The following is an 11,333-nucleotide window of genomic DNA, read 5'->3' as shown; positions in this document are numbered from 1 at the left end:
TAAGCGTGTGTGTGTGTTAAAAAAATATATATTAAAAATAAAATAAATAAACAAAACAGTAAGCGTGTGTGTGTTAAAAAAATCTAAATAAATAAGACAGTAAGCGTATGTGTGTGTGTGTGTGTGTGTTAAAAAAATATATATATATAAAAAATTTTAATAAAATAAATAAACAAAACATTAAGTGTGTGTGTGTATGTTAAAAAAAATTCAGATATATTCAAAATAAACTACATAAATGAAACGTGTGTGTGTGTGTATATTAATAGACAAAAATTAAAAAAAATAATGAATTGATTAAAAAATAATAATAATAAATTAGAAAATCAGTATCAAATGTATAAACAAAACAATTACTAAAATATCAAACGATCAAAATAATAATAATTTGAAAATCTGTACAATTATTTATCAGTCTGAGGTTCCACTGGTTGTCCCCACTTCATGGCATGAGGAGACATATTTTGCAGCAATTATTTCACATTTGGGCATTTCTCCCAGTAAATAGGGGAGTTTCTGTGTGTCTGATATGAATTTGAATTTGGGGTATATTTGGGGCATGAGGTTAGAAAGTGCAGCTCTGTCTCTACCTGTCCCCTGTCACACTGGTAGCAGAGTCTCTCCTCTTGTGGTAGCCAGTTCTGTCTGTGGCGACCCTTTTCTATGGCCAGGCTGTGTTCATTCAGTCTGTATGTTTTCAACAATTTTCTTAGTTTGGGACATTTTATTGTACTTGTGAATTCTCTTTTTAGGGTCAGATAACATTGTAACTTACTTTGTGTTTTGGTTGTTTCTTTCCAGTATTCAATATATTTTTCTTTCTGCTTGCTGATAATTTGGTTTGGTCTGCTTGAGTTGGTGTTGCTGTCCTGAGACTGTTGGGGACTTGTTACTGCAGAGAGCCTCAGGACCAGCTGGCTGAGGGGACTCTTCTCTGGTTTCAGCTCATGGTATGTTAGGGCTTTGTGATGATATGTCTGGGGGTTAACTGATTTTAAGTGATTGTAAAATTTAAGTGATCTTTTCTGTATTTTTAGTAAAGGGGGTATTGGCCGAGCACTGCTCTGCACAGGTTATTTGGTGTTTTTCTCTGCACCTGCAGGATGCTCTTACAGAAGTCAGTATGGAAAGATTGTATGATTGTTTTGTCCCATTTGTCAAATTAATTATTAAGTTTTGGCCCCCAGATTTAGCTACCATATAGAATTATTGGTTCTAGTACAAACTGGAAAATTTTAAGCCAGATTTCAATTGGAATATATATTTTAAGGTTTCTTTTTATTGCATAGAAAGCTCTCCTTGCTTTGTCCCTCAGATTTTTCACAGCCATGTTGAAGTTCCCTGTGTATGTAATGTTTAGGCAGGTAAGGGTAGTTTTTTGTGTGTTGTAATTTAGTGGTATCTAAAAAGAAATTGGGTGTAACCTGATTTCTGTATTGTTTCTGAAAGATCATTATCTTAGTCTTTGCTGTGTTTACTGTCAGGGCCCAGGTCTGACAGAATCTCTGCAGGAGGTTAAGGTGCTGCTGCAAACCTTCTTTAGTAGGTGAGAGCAACACTAAGTCATCTGCATACAGCAGACCTCTGATCTCTGTGTCGTTCAGGAGGAAGCCAGGTGCCGTGGAACTCTCTAATTGGTTCGCTAATTCATTGATATATAGATTGAAGAAAAGCCCTGGGAGAAGAACGCTGTTTGTTTGTTTCCAATCTTTATGGCACATTCACTTTTTGTATACATGTTCTTAATCAAATCATATGTTTTTCCTCCAATGCCACGACCAACCAAAAGCTGATGATCTCAGACCTTGAATGTTCCAACATGTTATTGTAAAGTATTGTGAGTCACATTTTAGAGTGTATCATGTGTGAAATACTGTTAAGAATTGTCCTTATATTACTATTCGTTTAAAATGATATCCAACATGCTAAACTATGAATTATTATGATGTCTTTAAGAGGTCTCTGCTTTTCCATCATGTAGCTATATGAGGCGAGAGCAGAGCAGGTTTAGCATGTGTAATATGTCTTTGAGCTACTAGCAAGGGTGGGGACTGCATTTCTGCGTAGGTGTATGTTATCATACAGGCAGTCCAGGTGGAGGGTCGGGTGGTGGGCCAAGAACACGTTGGGTTTGAGGGCATAGTTCCTGGAGAGGCTGATATTCACTCTGTCAATGGTGTGGGGGTGTAAGTCTCTCCTGTGCAGCAGCGTGGACATGACTATCTTGCTAGTAGGTAGTAGGGAAATTGGTAGAGGCTTGCTCAATGACTCTCCTCAGAGAGTCTGTCAGTCTGTCCTGCTGGGACCTTAAGTCGTTGGTGTCTGTATGGATGATGATGTGGCTAGGTGAGCCTAGCTCAGGCACTGTTAACAGCTCCAGGGCTCTCCGGGTGTTGGGGCACCAGATCTTCTCCGTTCTGTGCCTTGGGAATAAAGTCTTTTCATCCAGGAACTTCCCATTAGAGTCCATGAGGAGGATAATGTCAGCCCTTCTGCCTGTGTGTGTTTGTTCAGTCTCAGCTGTCGGGTCTGGATGTGGAGCTGTGGTGGTGGTTTCAGGTCTGGAGCTCCTAGCTGGAGGCTGGCTAGATGCCGGGCCTTGGACAGGTGCAGGGGTGTGACTGGCGTCTTGGCTTGGGGTGTTTGTATGGAGGCAGCTGGTAGGTACAGGGGGTGGATTAGAGTCTGCACCAGGCTGGGTGAGATGGGGGGAGTCCTCGAGGAAAGGGTTGTGTTGTCCTTCAGCAGGTGTAGTGGGAGTTTGGCTGGATGTGGTCTGGGTCTGAGAGGTGGGCACAGGGGGTTGTGTGGAGTTCAGTCTGGCTTGTGGACTCAGCCTGTCCCTGTCCTGTAGCTCTTCTCTCAGTATAGCCAACTCAGTTCTGCAGTTGTCTCTGTCCTTCCTAAGTTCCTTCATCTCCTCACTGAGATGATCCAGCTTTTGCTTTGAATAGCTGGGGTTTCAGAGTGTGTAGACATCATGAAACAGTTCTTGATCTTCAAGCTTCTGTGTTCTGTGTTTAAAACAGCCCTACTGCTGTTGCTAGGTAACCACAGTCCAGTGTTAGCTTGTTAGCTATTAGCTTGAGTGTTTCATTTGGGACTTGTTTTATAGTAATGTCTATGAAGATTCTCAGTCATCCAGGTCATAGTTATCCAACGAAGGTTAAAGTCAAGGGCAACTGGACTTGGTTAGATACTGGAAGACATTTCGTCCCTCATCCAAAGGACTTCTTCAGTTCTGAGTTAGTGCTGAGATAGCTGTGCTTTCTTGATGAAGTCCGTGACCTTTCCCAGTGCTGTACTGGGCAGATATGTTTCTAGTTTGTGGTGTATGTTGTCCAATTCTTTGTTCAGGGCTTCAATTGTGAAATGTATCTGTCTCACTCTCTCATTCAGTAGCTGGTGTTGCGCTTTCTCCAGGATTATTCCGGCTCTGTGTCCTTTTACCGTGGAGCCTAAGTGTAGGCTGTTGGGAATAAGTTTGTGTTGTCGTCATCTCAGGTTAAATCATAGATGGTTCCTGTAGTCTGCAATTTTCCTGGCTGTCCTTTCATACTCCCATACCAATCTGAGGGTGTTCATCCCAAAATGATTAGCAAGATGTCTATGAAGATTCTCAGTCATCCAGGTCATAGTTATTAAAGTTATTAAAGTCAAGGGCAACTGGATGTTTCTTCAGTTCTGAACTGAAGAAGTCCTTTGGATGAGGGACGAAATGTCTTCCAGTATCTTCAACCAAGTCCAGTTGCCCTTGACTTTAACCTTCGTTGGGTTTTATAGTAATAAAATAATAAAACTTACTGATTTCAGTGTCCAGTAGTTTATCCAATTTTTGGACCGAAAACAAGCGTTTTGTTTAGCAACAATCCTTAAACATGACTCCTCACCAACAATAGAATTCTGAATTCGTCTCACAGTCTCATAGTCCCCCTGTCACACTGTCTCACAGTCTTATAGTCCACCTCTCTGTCTCACAGTCCGTCACAGTCTTATACTCCACCTCTCTCTCTGTCTCACAGTCAGTCTCACAGTCTTATAGTCCACCTCTCTCTGTGTCTCACAGTCCATCTCACAGTCTAATTGTTCACCTGTGTCTCTGTCTCACAGTCCGTCTCCCAGTCTCATTGTCCACCTCTCTCTCTGTCACACAGTACACATGTATGCATAACTCACGCGCACACACACACACACACACACACACACACACACACACACACACATTAAAGGAGACTTATTCTTATATTTTCTGTCTTATGTATAATGTTTCAGTGTCAGATGTTCATGGTAAACAGGGCCAAATCTCTACTCTTGACTCTTAATGATGTCATACAGAGCTGGTTTTCCATATATGGTAATTTTCCTGCAGCCTCAATAACAACTGGCAACTCCTATGCGTAGTCTGTCTGTACTGCTGAGCGGCATAATAATCCTGCTTCAGGATCTTGGCCAATCAGAACACAGTGGGCTTTTGGGGGGACCTTAAAGAGACAGGAGCATCTACTGCTTGTTTAAGAGATAGGCTGAAATGAGAGCTTGCATGAAGTTTAGCAATTCAGTTTAGCATTAGCCTTCAACAGCCAGCATTCACACCGCAATTTCTCCAGAAATTGCACTTTCTAGTTATTTCGTATTATTCTTCCGTCACGTTTTTTGGACCGTAACTAGTCTCACAGCTTTTGACGTAGAAACTCCATTCAAACAAGTTCTCTGGCTCAATGAGGAATGGGGTGCTATTACTTTTGTCATTGATACTTTCCAAAATATTCAAGGTTTTCCAGGAAAATTTTCCCTTTGTAAGTGAATGGAGAGACTGTCGAAATCCTCCTCATACCTACTCCACTTTGAAAGCTCACCAGTTCAGCATACTTTCAGCTACAGACTTGATTTAAAGTGTAAATTGGTCACAAGAAGTTAATCTTGATCTATGTATTCAGCGTTTCGAAATATTTTATGGTTTGTTCACAGTCGCTGTTGAAGTTTTATGCATTTTTGAGCTCTTTTCTGAGTTTATAATGGGTGTGTATTGCGTGAGTTAGAGTGGGTGACTACAGAGTAGCAAGGCTTGTGAAATCTTCTTAAACTTTTCTCTTTAACTCGCTGGCTTGACCACAATTTTAACTCTTCATGCCTAACTTTACACCAGAAACGTTGTAAATTTTGTTGTGGTTCCTCACATGGGCTTTTTAAATCCCTCGGAGTTATAGATTTGTCTCTGTGTCCTTCCAAAGGACAAGAGTGACAGCCAAGTCCTCCATTGGAAGCCATTATAAATTTGTGTCAAAATTTCTGGAGCAGAGCAGAATGTACCAGTTTTTTAACTTGCTGAAGAGCTCACTTCTTTTTACTTTATCCACACAAAAAACATATCACATCGTTCACAAATGCCTTCTGCCGCTGCTGGTCAGGTCGTTTCGCCAATACAACCTAAAGTTTAGTCTCTATGGAGGTTTGTTTGACAGAACGTTTTCCTATCTGTCTCTATTGTAGAGCTGGTTACCTTGGTGACGTGGCTGATGAAAGATCAAAGGACTGGGTCCTCTGTTCTGATTGGTGGACGGAACTTAAGCAATTTTCTGAACACCTTGTCTGTGTCCTTTGAGAGCCCTCAAACATGGAGCTTTAAACTTTACTGGGAGAACACATGTAAGCATAACTGTGTGTCCCAGCAGGTGCGCACGCACGCATGCACGCACGCACGCACACACACACACACACACACACACACACACACACACACATATTAAAGGAGACTTATGAGGCTTCTTATATTTTCTATCTTATCAATAATGTTAACAATGTCAGATGTTCATGTTTAACTTTCAATTCAATTCAGTTTTATTTATATAGCGCCAAATCACAACACAGTTATCTCACAGCGCTTTTCATAAAAGAGCAGGTCTAGACCATACTCTGTGATGTTATTTACAGAAGCCCAACAATTCCCACCAAGAGCAAGACCTAAACATGGCCAAAGCTCTACTCTTGGCTCTTAATGATGTCATACAGAGCCGGTTTTCCATATATGGTAATTTGACAACCTCAATATTGTCCAGCTGCGAACTGTATCACCTCTCAAACCACGCCCCCTGAGCTACTGTCCGCAGCCGAACCGTTCTCAGCCTGGCAACTCCTACGCTCAGTCTGTTTGTACCACTCGGCAGCATAATCATCCTGCTTCAGGATCTTGGCCAATCAGAACACAGTGGGCTTTTGGAGGGGGGAGCTTAAAGAGACAGGAGCACCTACTGCTTGGGGGGGTCTTAACCCTTTATGACCTGCCATAGAACAATTCCGCCAGAGCATATCTAAGTATTTTTACATGCTGTACTGTCAATCGGGTGTGCTTCACACATGAATGGTGTGCATTTTCCACACACCCTGCATTTCCTGCGTCCCTCTGTGGCTTTTTGTGAGCCAACTGTACCAGAAATGGCAACAGGTAGGTGCTGGTAGCTCTCCCGTGCTGGTTGCCAGGACACACCACACAGCTCTACCCTCAACTGTTCTTGGAAGCCCTGGTGTGTAATGGCTTGCTCTTCTTGGCTGCTACACAGTTGCTTGTGCAGCAAGTAGCTGTTTGTGACAGCAATGTCAATGAAATGGTGCAGCACAGTCATGTACCACTTCCTGCTTTTCTTCCATCTGGAATAGTAGCCAATCAGCTGATCTAACCGGTCAACTCCTCCCATGAAGCAATTGTAATCTTTCACAGCTGTAGGAACTGGAACATCCAACAGCTCGTACCCACTGCTGGATTTGCACACTCTTTTCACAGTGTCCCCTGAGTACGCAGTGTGCACACATTCACCTCTCTTGTGTCCATCCACTTTGTGAAAAGGAGTGATCCCTCTCTGATCCACCTTATTGATCCCCATGGTGACTTTGTCAGTGCACTCACTTTGGTGTTTGGGATGCCAATTCTTGTGTCGCTGAAGGTTCCACAGGCTCCAAATCCCAGGTAATGAAGATGCTGGAAGAGTAGTGGGCTTGTATAAAAATTATCACAGTAAATGTGATATCCAGACCCCAAGAAGTCCTTCCTGACCAGTGACATGACAGCATCAAATGAAAGTCCCTTCCCACTTATCATATTGGACTTCCCTGTGTAGATGTTGAAGTCTACTATGTAGCCACTATTATCACACAGCACAGAAAGTTTGGTTCCCCACTTTGTTGGCTTATTTTTGATGTATTGCTTCAGGCTAATTCTGGCTTTGGTGGCTACCATACGCTCATCCACAGAAAGGGTTTTGTCAGGGTGGTAAACAGCTTTGCAGGCTACACGTAAACTGTCATATAGAGGCCGTATTCTATGCAGACAGTCATACTCATCTGTACCTTTTTTTCTGTCATTGGCAGCATCTTCTGCAGGGTCACTCAAGTGCAAATTCCACGTTATGCTGAAGAACCGGTCTCTGGACATGACATTTTGAGGGTAGGGAACATGTAAAATGGATTTGACACACCAGAAATCTCTGAGCTTTGGAAGCTTTAGAATGCCCATATATTGTGTGAGGCCAATGTATTTACACAATTCATCTTCTGTGATTTCAGTCCACTTGAACTTTTTGCCTGCTGCAATATTTCTTGCTGCTTTTTTATTAGTGTTGGCACACAGTCTTTTGATAGTGGACCTATCAAAATACATTTTGAAAAGCTCAGTGGGTGTTTGGTTGTCCACAGAAGTTGACAGAGATGGCTGCACACCTGGCTTTCTTTTGAGAAGGAAAGGATGGGGGAATTTAGGCAAATGGCCAGGGTGTTTTTCTGTTTTCCACCCACCAGAATGATTAGGGGCTGTCTTTAATGGTGAATCCTTGCCCGGGGACCTTTGGCTCTGACTTCTGTAGCCTCTGTTGAGTTTCTTTTATATTTGACTTGTTTAACAAAACACCAAAGCAAATTCCTTTACTTGTGAAAATATACTTGGAAATAAACTAGTTCTTGTTCTGATGTCTTTTTCACCAACTCAAAAAAACGAACTATATTTTTTAATATACTTCTACCTCATGCATAATCACGGCATCACTGGCACGGTCCTTGTGTGCATCCAGGGGTTCCCCCTTGGTTCACAGAAGGCAGGCAGGCTCATATGAGCCCTCGAAGCGGTCATTACGCTTCATGTGGACAGGTTAACACTACACACAACCCTGCGTGTCGTGTTATCCTATCGGCGCTCCACACATTACGCACACCCCCCCCTGGCAGAGCCCGGATGACCACAGCATCACTGATGCAGTCCCTTCACCTGCAACCAGAGGTGTGTGACCGGCTGTGTTGTGCGCTGTACATATGTTATGTACGGCATCATGTGTGTGCCGAACACACTGCACAGCAGGCGACAGTGACACTGGGGAGAATTGTGTTTCTTGTAAACTACATTACCTAGTTTTGCACTTTACAGACAGCTGCTCTTGAGATTATGAAGAAAATTGTTGTTTCTCACTTCCCCACATTGTGTGTTAGCCACATGGCTAACAAGCAGCCTGGGCTAGCTGCAAATCCTCTACATCCTCTCTCCACTTGCCCCCCTCCCTGATATGGTCAGGTGGCCCACATGTACGGCTCCCCTGCCCTCTTCACTTGCCAGTTGAGCGGCGCTGCGATGAGCCTCTGCCTCCCTCCCCTCACCAGGGGAGTGGCATAACACGGCCAGATGGCTTTCATGCAGTCGGCTCCGATGCCAAAAGCAGAATATTTCCTCCTTGCCCCGCCACTGTTGGGGCGGCTGTGGCTCAGGTGGTAGAGCGGGTTGGCTGTTAATCGGAAGGTCGGCGGTTCAATCCCTGGCTCCCCCTGGTTGCGTGTCGAAGTGTCCTTGGGCAAGATACTGAACCCCGAATTGCCCCTATTCCACCAGTGTATGAGTGAGTGTTAGTTAGAATGTTAGTTTCTGTTGGAGCACTTAGGCTCAGTGTATGAATGTGTGTGACTGGTGAATGCAGATGTAGTGTAAAAGTGCTTTGAGTGGTCGAAAAGACTAGAAAGGCGCTATACAAGTACGGAGCGTTTACATTTACTGTCTCTACGAAGTCAGTGGCTGCCGTCACACTGTGTGGACTGGCTGCAGCTGGCTGTGTATTCATTCCTGTCTTTGCTGTAGTAGCCCAGTTCATTGGATTAATAAAAAAAAAGTCCAGTGAAATGCTTGGCACAGTCCAAGGAAATACCTGAGTACCTCAAAGTGATAGCAGGCTCCCTAGGTAGACCAATCCTTGAAAGGTCATGGCACCATTGTAATGGGTGTGCCTGGTCTACCGTGTATCTGGCTGGATCTGTACAAATCAGTAGAAAACAAGAAATGCTCTGTAACAAGCAGTCTCTTCCACACACATTGTTCATCATTCTCCTATTAGCAAATAAACACACAGGAAACCCTGTCGCACTGAAAAACATGTGTCTATATAACTTGCAAAAGTGTAACACAGCTGCATGTTTACACTCTTAAGACTAGCATTCACTTTATGCATGTTCTTATGTTTATTATCTACAAAACGAAATAAACTCTTAATGATGACCAGCAGAAAGAACCTTACCTCCTTTCAGCAAGAAACGCGCAGACTGAGAGAGGCGCAGAATTGATGTTGTAAAGCTGAGACCTCTTATAAAGTACAGGTATTAACACTTCAGTTTGAATATACTTGTACAAACTTACTAAAACACATATACTTCAATATTTATCAGGATTTGGTGAAGTTTCAACAAAGAAAATGAAAATATAATTTCAAGCTGGTTACACTGACATATAATCTCCAACCCACGTGTTGTAAGACTGGACAGAACGGACCCAAACGCAACGCTCAGAGGGAAGGAGGTTTATTGAAGGTTTACAGAGGGGGCTAGGGAAGAGGTGATGGAGGAGAGGTGGACGCCGGGGGACGTGGACACGGAGGACCGAGGAGCAGGCGAGGCGCAGGTGGTGAGGCGAGGAGCGGGGGGAGCCGGGAGGTCTATTCTTTTGACAATATTTTTATTGAAATTTTCCATAATAAAACAAAGTGAAGATGCATACAAAAACAATAACACAGAAGAGACAGAAAAGCTATATATATATAATTTTTAAAAAAATAAATAAATAAAAAAATAAAGGTCAGGGCATATTTTAAAAAAAAGAAGAGGTGATTATGATTACACTGCTGTATCACTGACAACATATTTGAACACTTAAGTGTTAAGAGAGGTGGACGGCACACTATAGAGTTTGCCTCAGGTCAAATTCATCTGAAAAATTTATTTTGGGTCTTTTGGCAGAGCTACTCCTAGATATTTCAGTGCATCTGTAACTTTAAAAGGAGACTATGCAAAAATTTAGCACAAAGTTCAGCACGCAATGACATAAATTCACTCTTCTGCCAACTGATTGTATATCCTGAAATTTCACCAAATGAATTTAGATCTAGCAACACGGGAACGGACTGCTCAGGTTGCGATAGGAAGAGAACAACATCATCGGCATATAGAAAAATGTGATGGTCAACATTCCCCAATCGGGTGGGTTCAGTGGAAGGATGATTCCTAATACTGATGGCGAGAGGCTATATAGCAATGCCAAAGAGCAACAGGCTAAGAGGACAGCCGTGTCCTACGATGTAACAAAAACGGTGTTGATGTTTCTTGATATGTAAGAATGGAGGAAGATGGGTGAGCATATAATATTTTGATCCACGAGACAAATTTGCTACCAAACCCAAATTCCTCCAATACCTTCAGCATATAGGCCCATTCCACCTGATCAAATGCCTTCTCTGCATCCAAGCACAAGGCACCTGCCTTAGAGCCATTCCTAGACCCATGATACATTATGTTCATCATTCTTCTGACGTTAAAAAATGAGAACCTGTTAGGCACAAAGCCAGTTTCATCAGTGTAAATAATGGATGAAATGTAACCATTTAACATGTTTTAAAAAAGCTTAGTGAAGATTTTCATGTCTGAGTTCAGTAGTGCAATAGGACGAAAAGATGACGGATCTGTCTGCTCCCTACTTTCCTTCAGCAACAACGAAATATTGACTTCATATAAAGTATAATATAAAGGGTAATTTACACGTTTCAAATGAATGGGTGAACATCCTCAAAAGAATGGGAGCCTCCTTCCCTGAGAATTTTTTATACAGCTCAACACCAAAACCATCAGGGCCAGCCTTACCATTGGGGAATGATTTTATGGCATCCAGGATCTCTTGAGTGGTGATGTCAGAAAGCTTCTTGTGCAGCATCACTCAACTTAGGAAGATTCAAACGCCCCAGCCACTTAGAAACGTTCCCCTTTGCTTTAGAGGCATATAATTGTGCGTAATAATCCCTAAAACAATCATTTATACCTTTTGG

Source organism: Micropterus salmoides, unplaced genomic scaffold (assembly GCF_014851395.1).
Source record: "Micropterus salmoides isolate LMB-PRFRI ecotype aquatic unplaced genomic scaffold, ASM1485139v1 Ms_hic_scaffold_9, whole genome shotgun sequence".
NCBI lineage: Eukaryota > Metazoa > Chordata > Actinopteri > Centrarchiformes > Centrarchidae > Micropterus > Micropterus salmoides.
The sequence above is the reverse complement of the archived record's forward strand: the minus strand, read 5'-3'. Positions refer to the sequence as shown.